Source organism: Ambystoma mexicanum, chromosome 1p (assembly GCF_040938575.1).
Source record: "Ambystoma mexicanum isolate Mex_15411 chromosome 1p, UKY_AmexF1_1, whole genome shotgun sequence".
Classification (NCBI taxonomy): Eukaryota; Metazoa; Chordata; class Amphibia; order Caudata; family Ambystomatidae; genus Ambystoma; species Ambystoma mexicanum.
Window position 1 is genome coordinate 660052313 of NC_090921.1, and position 16184 is coordinate 660068496.

Here is a 16184-nt window from a genome sequence, read left to right on the forward strand (position 1 = left end):
TGATGTCATCAATGATATTTGTGATGTCATCTTTGATGTCCTGGGTGTTAGTCTTAGCAATGACTGAGCAGCGAGGCTTATGTCCTGAGGGGTAAATGTGAGCTGTAGCAATGAAATTCACAAATACAAGTAGCCAAGTAACACTTCACACAAGGTTTTAGTTACAAATAGTTACTTATTTATTTAACATCAGTTGTTAAATAGACATTCTTTAAAAAGGGCAATAAAGGTAACAATCAAATATACTTTTAAATACCTTTCCAGAATCAGCATAAGTTTTGTAGATACTCTTTTGAGATGCTTTTTGCACACTTCTTACACCCGGAATGACATTCAAAAGGACAGTAATGGCATTTATATATCACTAGTACACTTTGCAGATTCAGAGTTTGTAGAAAGGAAAGGCTAAAGGAAGGAAGCAGGTTAAACAGGTTCTCAGGACATGTGAGTATACTTATCACCTCTGAGGGACAGAAAATATCAAAGTCAATGGACTAGAAGAGTCTGCAGAGAGCCAGGACAGCCAAATTCAATTGTTGCCCAGTCTATGGAACTGAGGCACTTTGAAGTTAATAAAAGTCTTGCACAAAGTTAGAGAGTTTTTGTAGAAAATCAGTGTAGGGTCACAAACTGTGAAGAGTAGAGCTGAAATCAACTCGAACAAAAGTAGCTACTGCAAGTCTCAACTGAGAAGAGCAAAGCAAAAGACACTGAGGGAAGTACCCCAAGTCTTAACAGTACCTCTGGTTTAAAGAAGAGTGGTCCAGCTGGATTCTGTCCTGTTTCAGCAATGCAGATCCTGGGTTCCTGAGTCTCAGTTGTGGGGACAAGAGAGAGGACGTCTGGATGACTCCTGCGGCAGCAAGTTGGTGGTCGGCGGCAGCTATGGGCTAATTTCAGATCAGCAGCACTTTGCGGTTTCAACGTGCTGTAAACAGCACCACCGCAGATCTTGGATACTGGTTGGGCTTCCTTCACTCCTTGAGTCCTGCACTCTGGTGAGGGGACTCAAGCTCTGGTCGTCCTGCTTCTGCAGGGTCCATAGGAGACTATGGGATCTTCTGGCCGGATTGCAAGCGTTGCACTCGACTATGGATTTCTCGACTCCTGGCACTCGCTTTGTTCAGCAGCAAAGAAGTACAGTCAGTCGGGGAAGATGGTCCAGTGGAGTTCGTCTGGGGGTTAGTCGGTCCCACTAACCCAAGGAAAGAAGTCGTCCCTTCCAGAGCTTCTCTTGTCGATCAGAAAAAGGAGTTTCAGCACAGCAGCAGGGCTTCACCGGGCAATTCAAAGGTCCAGAAGGATGCAGCAAGCTTTGCTCACGGTTTCTTCGTCGGATGTTCTTCCCAGTGGTCGACTCTCCTTCTAATCCCAAAACCCTCACCTTTTAAGCAGGTTAGTCCCATTCATTCATAGCCTAGGCTGTCAATGAAACAGCAGGGTGGATGTCCTAAAAGGACAGCCAGCTAGGCAATCAGGACGGGGTGCATTCAGGCATTCCTAGAGACAAAGGACAGGGGAGTTTCGGGAACCTCCCTCACTTCCTACCCTTCCAAACATACTGGAGCCAGAGGCGGGTTTCAGGACCGAAGCCTGCCAAAGGCAAAACGGACAAAGGGCTCAAACCTGGCTTGGCGCGCAGAGTAAAACCCAAGAAAGACCTCACAAACAGAAAATGTTGCAAAAAGACGACCAGGGCCATTTTGACAAAATGGCCACCCATAGGTGCTATACTGCAGCTGAGGATTCAGCCTGAGGTAGAAAAGCACAATGGTAGGAAAATCAAACCACTGCCACCAGCCATTTAAAGTAGTGAGGGTAACATAAAAAATGTTACATGAGTAGGTAGGATAGGGGGCTATTAGGTAACCCCCCAGCACTCCACATAAGGTGGTGTGTGCTGGACCTACAAAGAGAAAAGGTAAGACAAGTAAATTTCACTTTACTATTCTTGGGAACAGTAGTTCACACAAGAAAAGGTATGTAAACCTTATGAGAAATGTAAAGGATTTCTCTGTGACACTGCACTGAAGGTGCTGTGTGTCACCATACAAAAAGTAGATGCCTATGGAGTTTGTCAGACTCCAAAAGAAAACCAAGATATAATCCAAATCAGGTCAAAACACATGAGAGTTAGCAAACGGTCTCACTCACTCCACGGTAAAATGTAAAAAGTCCAGCAAAAGAGCTGGGGTTCTCTAAGGTTGAAGGGAATTAGCAAAGAAATGAGAATTCTCCCTAACACTTGTCCTATGCGAAGGTGAGATTTCACTGCCTAAAGAAACTAAGGACAGTCTGTGTAAAAAAAAGTTCAAGTCAAAAGTCTTTCTGTGTCCAAAACCTATACTTGCCCTCACAACTAAAGATATTGAATGTGTAGGGATGTCAGCAACCATAATAACATTCTGAGGTTCTTCCAGCTCTGGCTTTCTTACAGCTTCCCCTTCGACAAGTTCAAAACAGTTCCAAAATCTCAGTGTTCCCTTTCCCAAGAAGGCAACTCTCTTGACTTCCAATTCACAGTCCATTCGCCTTTCTTAACAAATCCACTTTATATCCTTTCAGGCTTTTCAAATATTCTCTTCACTCGCCTTTCTTTTAGTCACTTGAACATTTGTTAGGCATAACAGCTTCAGCCTCTTTACTTTCCTTGGTTCACTCCATGTAGGGGTTACTCAGTCTAGGCACAGTTGTCGGACCACATCGACCACCCATCACAGGTCATTCAACCGATAACCCTTGGCACTTTGTAATGTTCATTGACTTTCCTTGGACTTATTTGCCAACACAGGTTTCCTTTCTGTGTCCATATGCACTTTTGTTTCAATTTGCCAGTCTTTTGACTCTGCCAACATGTAACTTTCACACACTTCACTTTGTGGCATTTCTCCTTGTCACCACCTTGCTTCCACACTATCCCATAATGCTTCTCAATGGCTTTTAACTTGTTTCACAGGCTTTCATTAGTAGCTTACACTTGGCCTGCCCCTTCACATGGTTCATAAAGGCCTTTTGACTTGTTTTCATTGCCTTTCATAAATATACATCACTTTCTTTTCACTTGTGCAGTATTTCATATATTTTGCATATAGTTTCCTTAGTTTGGTATTCAATAACTCATTATGTACTTTGCAGCTTGTTCAGGTTTCAATATTTTCCATTTGGTCTCCAGACCCATTCTTTACATATTTTCATTCGATCTGCATCTTCCTTTGCCCACACCAAGCCCCCTGGCAAGAGTGATCCCTCTCTTTCTCTCACTGGTGTATGCCCGCTTCTCTGGGTGCTTTTGCTTTCCTCTCTGGCTCTCGCTCTCTCGCTCCCCTTTCTCTCTCTGGGAGCTTGGGCGAGCAGCACTCACTTCCTCCAAACTTTCCTGCTGCTGTTGGCAGCGAATGGGAGGCTTCTGTGTCCCCCAGCTCGAATGGGGGGCACACAGTACAGGGCTCTGCAGAGCTCTCGACCCTCTTGCGGCCAGTTCTGGACTTGGAATTTTTATGACTTTCCTGCAGTAGTCAGCGTCCTTTTCACCGGCTTCTCTTCTGCCTGCTCCACCTCAGGTTGCCACGCTCTCCTGCCCAGCTAGATCTCTCTCAGCTGGATCGCTCTGGTTTCTCCTTGTATGCACCAGTAGGCCTTCAATTGGCTGCAGGTGCAGGTCCTTCACCCGACCATAATCACTTCTGTTAATGAGACATGCCTGACCATTATTGTAGTGTGCTACAGTCCTCTGCCTTTGTCCCAGTACCAAAGTGGTGTGCACAGAAGGTAGTGTGCATTACTCCTAATTGCCTCTTCTTCATACCAATCTTTAAGGGATATGAATATGGGACAGTTGGAGTGTTTGACAATGGGGATGACTGGTAATAACCTACAAAGGTAGAGGGACGGTAGGTTGTATTCTGATAAGGGAAAGGGGAAAGGGGGATACCATGCCTCACTTAAAGGCACCTTTCCTCCACTCCCCAAGGACCCTCCACCCAGGTTATTTAAAAATAGCAACATTTTAAATACATATTGACAGTCTACATAAACAACTGGTCTATGACGGCATAATGAAGAGTAGCAGCCAAGGTAAATGTAGCCACAAATTCTGTCCGAAAACAACCGACTTCCTCAGGCTGAATCACAAATGAATGCTTGTGCTCCTGCAAGTATATTGCCTGAAGCCAGAATTCCGTGCTTCTGTTAAGTCATGTGACTGCATCTAATAAGATATATATTCATCATGCCCATACCAAGCACCATCTTAGGATGGTGTCGTGTAACTATAATATTATGTAAAGGTTTGCAATAACAGCATAATACTTATTGTAAAGACTGGAGGGGGTGTCTGTACGTATGCTCTCTATATGGCAGAGGAGAGGCACAGGGGACCCCAGCCAAGATTCTCTATAGGGTAGCGCTGTATTAGTTAAAACACAGTCTTTATAAAATTAATATATATATATATAATTAAGTTCAAGGTTATGTACACTATCACAATAACTCACTTTGTGCTCAGAAAATCTACAATGGCAAATATATACAGTTCTAAATCGTACCACAATTATTACCAGATCTCATTAAAGTGCATCAACTGTACTCTGGTTAAATGTTACACAGATCAAATTAATAAAGGAAACCAGCAATAGATGTAGGAGGAAATCAGTTGGTTAGAACAATTGGCAGAATACTGGCCCCTACCAACTAGGCACAATTCTGTGTGGAGATCCCCCCACCTGGGCAACCTGTAAAGCAAAGATGTATCACAAGCCCAGTCCATATATTGTTCTATAAGTCTTATTTCCTTCTATAATGTTTCTACTACCCCAATGTACCTGGAATAGCAGAGTTCATTGTCGGGTCTTCGACGGATGCTTCTTGAGCGGCTCCCTTTAAGGCAGGAGCCATGGATCGTCGAGATCCAACAAGGAAAAAGGGCAGAACGACGACAGTGAGGTGGCCGCTTCGTTCGTAGCGGTGCTCGTCGACGATGGAGCGTTGGCATCCTGCAAAGAAGAGGCGTGCGGGGCACCTCGGTGACGGCAGTTCAGGACTGCAAAGAGATTGTGTAGAACTGTGGCCCAGCAAGGGCGTCGAGTCGTCCGGCGTCTCTATGGTTGTCAGGTGGCGGGAAACCCACCGGCGGATGCTCCGCGGCACATCGGCGGCCTCGACTTTCTCTGGCGGGACAAAGCGGTCGATGGTGCAGGCGAGAGCGTCCTTGGATCAAATCTTACTTAGGCAAACGGATCACGGCGACTCTGGTCGGCGACGGTGATGGACAACAGTGTCCGGGCACTTCTCCTTGTGATTCCACGGCGGTCCCTGTCAGCAGCCTTTTGTAGGTCTGTCTACCAGGCAGCTTTGGCAAATATCAGCTGGTGCACGATGGTCCCTCGTAGCTCGGGAAGAGGGCGCCTCAACAGGTCCTCTCTGGGTCAGTCCTTGGAGACACAGCCGCTTTCAGATCGACAAAGTAGAGCAGCAACAAGACTTCTCTTCCAGCAGGGTTTCAAGGTTAAAGGAATGGTTCGGTCAGAAAATATTATTGTCCCTATGGTTCGGCCATGTGTTTTTAACCATAAATCGATCGATTGTACAAACATTTCCTATGCACCTTACCCGAGTTTTCGCCTCTTGAACACAAGCGAAATCAGGCAGCAGGGTGCGGCAATCTTGTGATAATCTTATCACTTGCCGCATCGCCCTGGGTGACCTGCGTTTGCGGCACTAAATCATATCCCCTGCCCTGAGCCTGACATCACCAAATCATTGATATTCTCCGCCTCTCTCCGAGACGTTACTGGGCAGCATAGCCAAACGCGCCCAGTCGTCACCTACGTGACTAGACGCGGAACCCGGTAAACAACACACATCGTCTCACAGCACAGCGCATCACAATTAGGAATATGAAACTGTACTTTAAAAGGAAACAGCAAGACTGTAAAATTGGTAAAGTACATTTATTTCACATTAAATGTTTTGATAACATTCGGCATGTGACATAATCAATCAAAATGGAGCTTTTTTTCTTTGCTCTCGTTCCGCAAATCCGCAAATGTTTATCGTGAGTCACGCGCTGTTCCTTTTGGGTACACAGGGTGTTCTTTTTGTCTAAATGAAGCACTTCGGTCACACAGTGAATTGCAAAGCTGGTGCATGAACTTGGCACTAGACCACCGTAAAGGTTGTTATGTCGCTCCTAATCGCCGGTACCGCGTGCAGGCATATTGGACCTTGTTGCTTAAGTAGATCCAGTGATTGACATGTAGCTGCAGCTGGCGGTTGAAGAATACATCGGTCGGGGTCTGGAATAGATGACAATCGCAGAACGGCACGATGTACCTGTTTGCAAAAGATAAAAATAGAAATGTGTCTCAGTAGCCAATCTTTATTACAATGAATCATTTTCTTTATTAGCGCAGAGGTGGCACAATGTGAACCGAGAGAATACAATGTGGAATATTAAAGTACTCGGCTATTTGCTTCCAAGGATAGTGCAATGGAGTATGTTGAGCTCTAAACGTAATGCGTAAACTGGGGCAAGAATTTGAGGTGCACAAACAATGTAATTATTTATTAGCGTAGAACCAGGGAGAAACGAGTGGTGGTCTACATGGGTCTCGATGCTGGCCTGCCCATGTGCCCGGTAGATAGCCCAGCACACAAAGGTTGTACTAGCACTTCATTGCAATATGCCACACAGAAAAAAACAAATACAATGTGACCCAGCAATAAAAGTCAGCTATTCGTATTTCGACTAGTTCTGGTATGAAATCGTCTAAAGAGAAACTTATATTATAGTCAGCATTTCCATTCTCTTGGCGCAATGCAGCCCATAATGCAGACTCCTCCGTTCGTGTCAACGATTTTTCATAAACTGAACTTACATGTAACTAGGTCCAGTTTCGGAATGGGCAACCTTATCATATCATACGTTATTACACCCCTCTTCAGCGCAATCCCTTTCGCCATGGTCCCAGCCTCTCAAGGTAAAAAAAGAATAGAACCTTATACTGTGCACGGGACACGTGGGCCTCCCTGCTCCCAAGCAAAAATTCAAAGCTGGTGACTTTCACTCAAAATGAACATACATTCTTACTTTGCAACATCCCGTGTCAACGCATCCATGAGAACATGAATTTTGAAGCACGGGCACAGGAAATTGGGGGCTGTCACTGCTCATTGTTTGCGGCACTGCTGAGCTGTAGGGGAAACTTGCCAAAGACAGAATGTACCCTATTCCCAAATTATAGTCAATGTAACACAAAAACTGAGTCAAAATGTGTTTAGTACTAGGCCCACCTCTGCTTATCTCATGGCCTCCTACCACATGGAATGTTTTCACAGTCAGTACTTCTTGCGTGCCTAGAATGTTTTGTGGCCTCGGTCTAATCCCTTTTGTAGGACGAGCAGATATTCAGATTTTTGCTGAACTTTATTGCAAGGCAACTGCCAAAACCCAAATATTCTTACACACTGTTATCCATTGGTCATTAACACGAAAAATGAAGGTCCCACAGTAGCTCGACTAAACTGTGAAATGTGAAAGGAATCGTAATCATTGTAATATTTTTTTAAGAAAAGGACTGAGAGGATAGATTTCAAAAGACAAATTGCATACTTTATTTGTACAGTTTATAAAAACATTTTTTGCAAAAATAAAAACAGATGGTAATCATTTGAACCGGGTTTTGAACGATTTAACGCGCTCCGCTTTGGGTGGACATGGCACTCTGGCAATGTTTTGTGTCAATGTATGTGTGCTCTGAACAGATTTGTGCGCACTTCCATGAGTATGCATCTCGAAGACATTAACAATAAGATCTTTCACAAAGTCGAATTCCATTTTCTCATATACTGGTTTGACAACCCATTTTTTGCTTCTTTTCGTAAAGGCCATAGTGTAGCGAAGCATCCCTAAGTTTCCTGCAGTCCTAGATTGTTCCCGGCCTACATTCTCGTTATGCGCTAATACCGTTAGTAAAGTCCTAGATTTCATCCCTTGGATGCACAATGCAATCTCTTTGGCCTGTACTTTAGGCACATATTGTGGAACACCTCCAAATCTCCTGTGTGACAGAATTCTGTGAGTCCCTTCAGATCTCTTGATAGAGTTTTATCAAACACAATCTTCTCAAGGACTTTGTGTGGAGGTGAAGATGGGATCAACCACTTCTTCTTCCGTGCCTGCTCTGGGGACAAAGCGCCATGTTCACATTGGTGGAAATGTTGGTTTTCTGTCCAGTGGTGAACGTTGGAACAGTGGTGCATTATTGACCGCCATTTTTCCAGTATAATTTCCACAGAACCATCACATGTTTTGGAGCTCCACCAAAGATGGTTGCTGAAAGACTGGGACCGTTGTGAAATACTTTCCAAACCTTCTTTTTTCCCTGCAGCAGATTTTTTTTATTGACTGATTTGGCAACATGCCATACATCAAATTGATGTTTAATATTTGGATACTGCTCTCTCATTGAGTGTCATTACGAGGTTGGAGGTAAGTACCGGTCATTACCGGCATGGAACAAAGACTGTGTCCGTGCTGGCAATAGACAGCTAAAAGCGGCCTATTACGACTTTGCGGGCACGAGCTTAGCGCCATGCTGGTAAGGACCCTACCGCCGTATTTTGCACAACTTAGCGTAACCAACCAAGTCGGTGCTCCAAGGTTTCTGATCATGCAACGCACGTCTCCGTGCCGTCTGAACCAGTATTCTTTTGTGCCACGCATGTTTGCAAACAAATTTGTTATACTTGATTGTAAAACCTCATCTTTTTCCTGTACTTTTTGTATTAACTGCGTAGCTGGCATATTTTGAAAGTGGGTTCCAGATTTAAGAATGTGTGCAACTCCATAACATAGTGTTGCTAATTCACTTTCATATAGTAGGTGGAATATGTATTCCACATTTTGTCTAAATCTGGGATCTTGCAAATACATTCATAATGAGCGGTATTCTGATGCCCCAATCTGAGTAGGTCTATCATCGTATCTTCCACCTTTGCCAGTAGGAAATAGCAGTGGAAAAGCATGTGCTTCTGTACTTTTTTCCCAAATACTCATTGGTGATCCTTAGGTTTGTCGCATTTGGTAAGTTTCTAGTGCATCATCTACGCTTTCATTGGAATTCAATGGATGAATTGTATAATGGTCCAACAGAGTGTATACTGTAGCTGGATCCAGAAGTTCGAATTGTCCAGTTTCTGATGGCTCTTGAATTATTTTGGTTGTTTCCCTTAAGCTTTCATCAATATTTATTTCCTTGTAGTACTCATTATTGTCTTTTAGATATTGCAATGCTTGTCTAACTTTGTGTAAGTGTAACGCTCACCTGACTCCCACGGAGGCGCTGGCCTGGTTCGCGCTGCTGTGACCTCTTCTAAGGTGATGCGCAGGGTTCGGAAGACAGACTGGACCGGGCCCCCAAATCTGGATTGTCTGGCTCGCAGAAGTATCCTTCTGTAGGCGAAAATAGGGGATTAACTGTCTGCGGGGTAATGCAATCAGCCTCCCACTTTCCCCTCTCACCCTCCTCGAAACCCTTCTGTGATTCCTCATAGCGTCTCACCTTAGGGTCTGGAAGGACGAGCTCTCCATCCTGCTTCTGATGCAGGGGCGCGTTGTTATCCAGTTACTTCACTAGATTTTCGGATTGGTGAGAACCAAACTTGCTTGGCTTCCAGGTAAGTTTTTTGATAAGAGGTTCCCCTTGTGTCCATGCATTAATGTACTAATGCTAGTGTCTTTTCCCCATAGGTGCCGGGGTACGGAATGCCGGGGAACAGGCACCGACCCGAGATGAGAGGTGAAATCCTTGTAGAAATCAGGTAAGTCTTTAATGAGCGTTTTTTGGTAATGTCTTTTCATTCGCTCATTAACGCTGATGTCTCTTTTTCCCCTTAGGGGCCGGGGTCCGGAAATGCCAGGATGCGGCGCGGACCCGAAATGAAGAGGGAATGAATCAACAGGTAAGTCTTAACATGGAGATTTAGGTTTCCTTATTCCCTTCTCTCTCTCACCTTTTGTTCTGGTCTTTTTCTCCCTAGGCGCTGGGGCGTGACTGCGAATCCGGATGATCGCTGCTGAACATGGAGGCGCCCTGTAAAGGTGAGTGGAATGCGGCGCTGCAGCGATCGACGCGATGAGCTTTTAAATAAAAGTCTTCTTTTTCAGGATTGTCGGCGAGATGTCTCCGGGATGCGGATTTAGCAGGTAAGGACTTTTTCTTCTTCTGTTCTCTTCTTCTCTTCCTTTGCAGGTGATCCAGGATGCTGGCAGGCATGGCAGAAGTCAGGATGCAGGAGCAGACACGGTGAGCGTCCAGCTGCTAGATGCAGAACAACGCAAAGCACATGTGGCTGTTCGGGTGGTGTTTAAATAGCCCTGGAAGAAGTTCCAGGTATGTATCCTTCCTCCAATCAGGTATGTATCCTTCCCCGACCACACCCGGATGGTAAATTAGTCCCACAGGTAAAGTAGTTCCTTTCAGGCCTCAAGGAGGCCGGGATCCTGCAGCATGGTCTGCATCAGGTAAGTGCACCCAAGCACTTCCATAATGAGCCTGGGACCATAGGCGCCAGGACACTGTCCAAAGGGCCCCTATACGGGGTTGCTGGGTCCTTCCTTGGGGACTGGATGTCCGCTTTCAGGGACGCAGGGCTTGAACCGGCTCCCCGGGTGCGGGCATCATGACAGTACTCCCCCCCCCCCCCCCCCAAGACCCCTCCCAAGGTTGTTCCCTCCGGGGGTTTTGGTTTGTCTGGGAAGAGTCGGTGGAATTTCCTGACTAATCGAGGTGCATGCACATGGTCGCTGGGTTCCCACGACCTCTCCTCAGGTCTGTACCCCTTCCAATCAATTAGGTAGAACAGTTTTGACCTAAACATTTTTGAGTCTAAAATGTTCTTCACTTCGAATTCGGGCTCCCCATCTATTAGAATAGGTTCTGGAGGTTTGAGTAGTCGGGTTCCAGGTACCACTGGTTTCAGAAGTGACACATGAAAAACAGGGTGAATTTGCATACTAGCTGGTAAATCAAGTTTAACAGTCACTGGGTTGATTATTGCCGTAATAGAATAAGGTCCCAGATATTTTGGGTTAAAAGTTTGAGGCCCTTTGAGTGGTAAATGTCTGGTAGCTAACTACACTTGATCCCCAATCTGATACGGAGGTGCTTCACTCCGATGTAGATCAGCATTCTCCTTGTATTTTCTCTTGGCTTGTTGTAAATGCGTAGTTGCCTCTTTGAAGGCTTGGGTAATTGTAGAATGCAGATGTTCTACTGCAGGCATTCCGAGGTTTTGAGGTGAGTCAAGGTTTGAGGTTCGAGGGTGATGCCCAAACAAAGTATAAAAAGGACTGTGGCCAGTTCCAGAGTGTACCGAATTATTATATGCGTATTCGGCTATCCAAAGAATGTCTTTCCAGTTGCTTTCAGATTGCTGTAACATACACCGTAAGTATTGCTCAAGGGTCTGCATCAGGTAAGTGTCCTCTCGATCTGACCATCGGTCTGAGGGTGGTGACTGGTCGATAATCTTACGTCGATCTGCGCCATTTGACAACATTTGCGCCAGAAGTGGGAAATGAATTGGCTTCCCCGGTCAGAGATTAGTATAGATGGGAATCCATGTAGCCGAACAATATTTACGAGGAATTCTTTGGCTAGGACAGAAGCTGAAGGTAAACCTTTCAAAGGAATAAAGTGGGCCATTTTGGAAAACAAATCCACAATTACCAGAATAGTATTGTACCCCGAACAAGGAGGCAGGTCCGTAATAAAATCCATTGATAGGGTGTGCCAGGGTGCTGGCGGTATGTCTAGAGGTTGAAGGAGACCGGCTGGTCTTTTCTTTTGACTTTTATTTTGAGCGCAAACACTACAGGACATCACAAAAGATTTAACATCTTTTCGCCAAGAGGGCCACCAAAATTGTCGTTTCACCTTTTCCTCTGTCTTGACAATACCGGGGTGTCCCTCTATTAATGCATCATGATAACCGGAAATAACTAGTTCGTGTAATTCCTTATGTGGCAGGAATAAGCGTCCTTGGAAATAAGGTAAACCATTATCTATGGTAAAGTCTGATCCCTTTTGTATCCAATCCTGTAAGGTTGTAGGGTCCAGGAGTTGTTTCAATCTGCCTTGAATGTCTTCAAGCGTCTGTAACAAAGTCATGCCTAGAATCCTCTGTTCGGGAATTATTGGTACTGATTCTGAGTTTGTATCAGATTCTCCCATTCCAATTCGGGATAAGGCGTCTGCTTTGCCATTCTTGCAGCCAGGTCGATAGGTAATCACAAAATCAAATTCAGCGAAAACCAAAGCCCATCGGAGCTGCCGTGATGACTGAGCCTTGGCAGTTTTCAAATACTGTAAATTCCGGTGATCAGTGATCACTGTGATGGTATGTCGAGCGCCAAGCAGATAATGCCGCCAGGCTTTAAAAGCGGACTTAATGGATAACAGTTCTTTGTCCGTGATTGCATAATTAACCTCGGATGCCGAGAATTTTCTGGACCAAAATGCTACGGGATGCAGTTGGTTGGTTTCGGGATCTCTTTGGGACAGGACAGCTCCCATGGCTAGGCTGGATGCGTCGGTCTCGACGACATAAGGGAGATCTGGACGTGGGTGTTTCAATATAGGTGCGGAGGTAAACTTAGCTTTTAAATCCTGAAAGGCCTGCTCGGCTTCTTCAGACCATTGAAAACATTTATTTTTCCTCAAGAGTGCAGTAATGGGTTGTACCACGCGTGAAAATTCCGGGATAAACCTGCCTTAGAAATTGGCAAAGCCGAGCATGCTTTGAACCCCTTTTAAAGAGCTAGGTGATGGCCATTTGAGGATGGCATCCACTTTTCTTGAGTCCATTCGGACTCCTTTGGGTGTCAGGATGAAACCTAGAAACTCGACTTCTGTGGTATGGAAAACACATTTCTCCAATTTAGCAAATAGTTTGTGTTGGCAAAGTTTTTCAAGTACTGCCCTGACGTGTTTTCTGTGATCAGATTCCGAAGAGGAGTACACCAGAATGTCATCGATATATACGACAACACAAACATCGATGAGTTCCCGAAGGACATCATTCATGAAGTATTGGAAGGCAGCCGGCGCGTTACACAATCCGAAAGGCATCACCTGGAACTCGAATAATCCGTATTTAGTACGGAAGGCAGTTTTCCATTCGTCGCCTTCTTTAACTCGTACCAGATGATAAGCCCCCCCGGAGATCTAACTTGGTGTATATGCAAGCGTCCTTCACCTGGTCAAGGAGTTCAGGGATCAGAGGCGGAGGATAACGGTTTTTAACCGTTATCTGGTTCAATGCGCGATAATCGATACAAGTTCTAAGGTCGCCTTCTTTTTTGGGCACGAAGAACAAAGCCGAGGATGCCGGAGACTTTGACGGGCGAATAAAACCATTAGCTAGGTATTGATCCAAATATTGTCTCAAATGCAGATTCTCAGGTTCGGTAAGGGCATAAATCCTGCTACAAGGGGGTTGTGCACCGGGCACCAGATCGATTTGGCAATCGTACGATCTGTGAGGAGGTAATGTGTTGGCCTGTTCCTTTTGGAAGACGTCCTGAAAGTCTTGGTATTCCGGAGGTAGTTGCATGGAGGCAGAGGTTACAGATGCTAGATTAATCTTCAGGTTTTCTGGGTAGCAGGTTTGTGTACAATCCGGGAAGGTTATTCTCTTAGCTCGCCAATCAATTCGAGGATTATGTGTCTCTAACCAAGGGATTCCAAGAATAACCTGAAACTGTGGAGCCTTGATTACATCAAACACAACACCCTCCCGATGGCCGTCGGGATCAATAAGAGTCACCTCAGCAGTGGGATGTGTTACCGGTCCAGAGGCAATTTCAGTTCCATCGACTGTGGTGATGACATCTTTGCTGGTTTTAGGACGGAGAGGGAGGTTAATCCTAGAGACCAATTCATGATCCACATAGTTTCCAATAGCCCCACTATCGATGTATGCCTTTATTGCATGCAACCGCTTAGGCTGTTCTGGATCTACGAGAGCCATTGGCACAATGAAATGCGAGGTCTGAGAGTTAGTTTTCAAGCTCGGCAAGCGGACCACTACACTTGTCGGGCGGAGTCGTTTCCCGAAACAGAGTCTTCATGGTTTTTATCAGCGGCTCCTACCGCCTTTCGGGGCGGTTTGCTGGGCAATCTCGTAGAAAGTGTCCAGAATTCCCACAGTAAAGACATGATTTTAACTGCCGCCTCCTTTCACGTTCCTTTTGAGTTAAGGGTCCTTTAACCCCTCCAATTTGCATAGGCTCAGAGACATCAACTCCCTTGGGATTAGCATGGGTCTTGACCAACACCGGGTCTCAAACCTGGACCGATCTGCTTTTCTGTTTTGAAGTCTGTGATCCAATTGGACCACTAAGTCTATATACTCTGTGCATTCTTGGGGCGGATTTACAACTTGGGCCAAGACATCTTTAAGTTCTCCGCGTAGGCCTTGATAAAACAATGTGACTCTTTTATCCTCTGGCCATCCCGTTTCCGTAATTAGTCTATTAAAGGTTGCAATATAGGATAGGAGGTCCTGATTGCCCTGTCGCAGGGATAGAAGTTCGTCATCCAGGGCCTGCCCCTGAGAGTGTCGAGCAAATGACCTTTCCATGCTTGCTTGAAACCTTTGAAAATCACGGAGAATCGGGTCATCTTGAGTAACCAGTGGAACTGACCAATCGGCAGCGCAGCCGCTGAGATATGACAATACAAAGGCTACCTTGGTCTGATCATTAGGGAAGGCCCCAGGTCTGCATAGGAAGTGCAAACGACACTGATTCATGAATACGGCGAATCGTTTGGGGTCCACAGCAAAGCGTTCAGGTGGGGCCAGTGGCATCTTTCCAGGTAGATTAATCTGCACAGGGTTACTGGAAACCTCAGGAGCGGGGTTCCCTCCGGAACCGGGTAGAGGAGTTTGCCCAGCTTGACCTTGCAAAAGCTGTCTGGCCAGGTCATCAGTTCTTTCCTTTGATATTATTAATTCCCCCCTGAGGGCATTAGTCTCTTGACGAGCGGCATGTACTTCGGCCCGTAATTCCCCCAGTAATTGGGCCAACTGATCAGTCTCAGAACTTTCCATAGCGCCTGGGTGGGAATTTGTAGGAAGGCTTGATTTCGGTCCTCTTCGTACTAGATTCTGAATGACTCTGTGACGAAATATTTTTGCTAAAATACTTTTTTTTACTATGGGTTCTTCTTACACTATCAGGATTATTAGGAACATTGTTAGCTGTACTGGTAGGCGTTTTTTTGACAACATTTCTGTGTTTTGTGACACTTTTTGATGGAGGAGGTACAGTTTCCGTAGTTGAGACTTCCTTTATTTTATTGCCCAACTGCATTAGCTGGTTTATTCCAACATTCTCTACTAACTCTACAACTGGTGGATGCTTACATTGGGCACCTTTATTTTTATTTGCTCTACTTCTGCGTTCCTTTCTACGGAGCTGCTTTTTGGTAGGCATTCTTTGGTGTCTGTTGAGAAAAAATATATACTTTGGTCTGTTGTCCAATGTATGTGTGCAGTGTGCATGTGTGCATGAGTCAGATGGGGAAGCTCTTTGTCATGGTGTGTCAACGTGCATTGAACTCTTGCAATGATTTGGTAAGGCTACTTTACTGTTTGTATACTACTACAATGTACTTCAGATGAGAGTACAAAGTGCCCTACTTGTGACGAGAACCCTTATTAATAACCAAAATGGCAAGAGCTTGCTACAACAACTTCATTTCACAATCTAACTTTCTAAGCATTACATATGTTATTTGGGTACCAAACGCACAGGGATTTGTCAGCCATTCTGCCTGTTATTCTTTGTTCAATAAATGGATATTTGTAGGTAGAATGGTTTACTAATCAATACTTGCTTTGTTACCCAAACTAAACCAATAACCCACGCAGCCTCTTTGAGGAGTAGTTACCATATAAAGGTTGTACTGTACGTACTGTTTTGTGCAAGATGACCAGGTTTCTTCGGATATGTCGTCTACAGTGTAGATGCTGTTGATTGTCAGGAGAGTAGTTTGACAGTAGTAGTTGCTAATCAAAAAAAAAAAAAAATTACTTTGTGTGTTTGCAGCAGTGATGACACTGCACACATTGATTGTCCTTCTTTCATCACAGCATTCACCTTTTATATTTCAACCCAG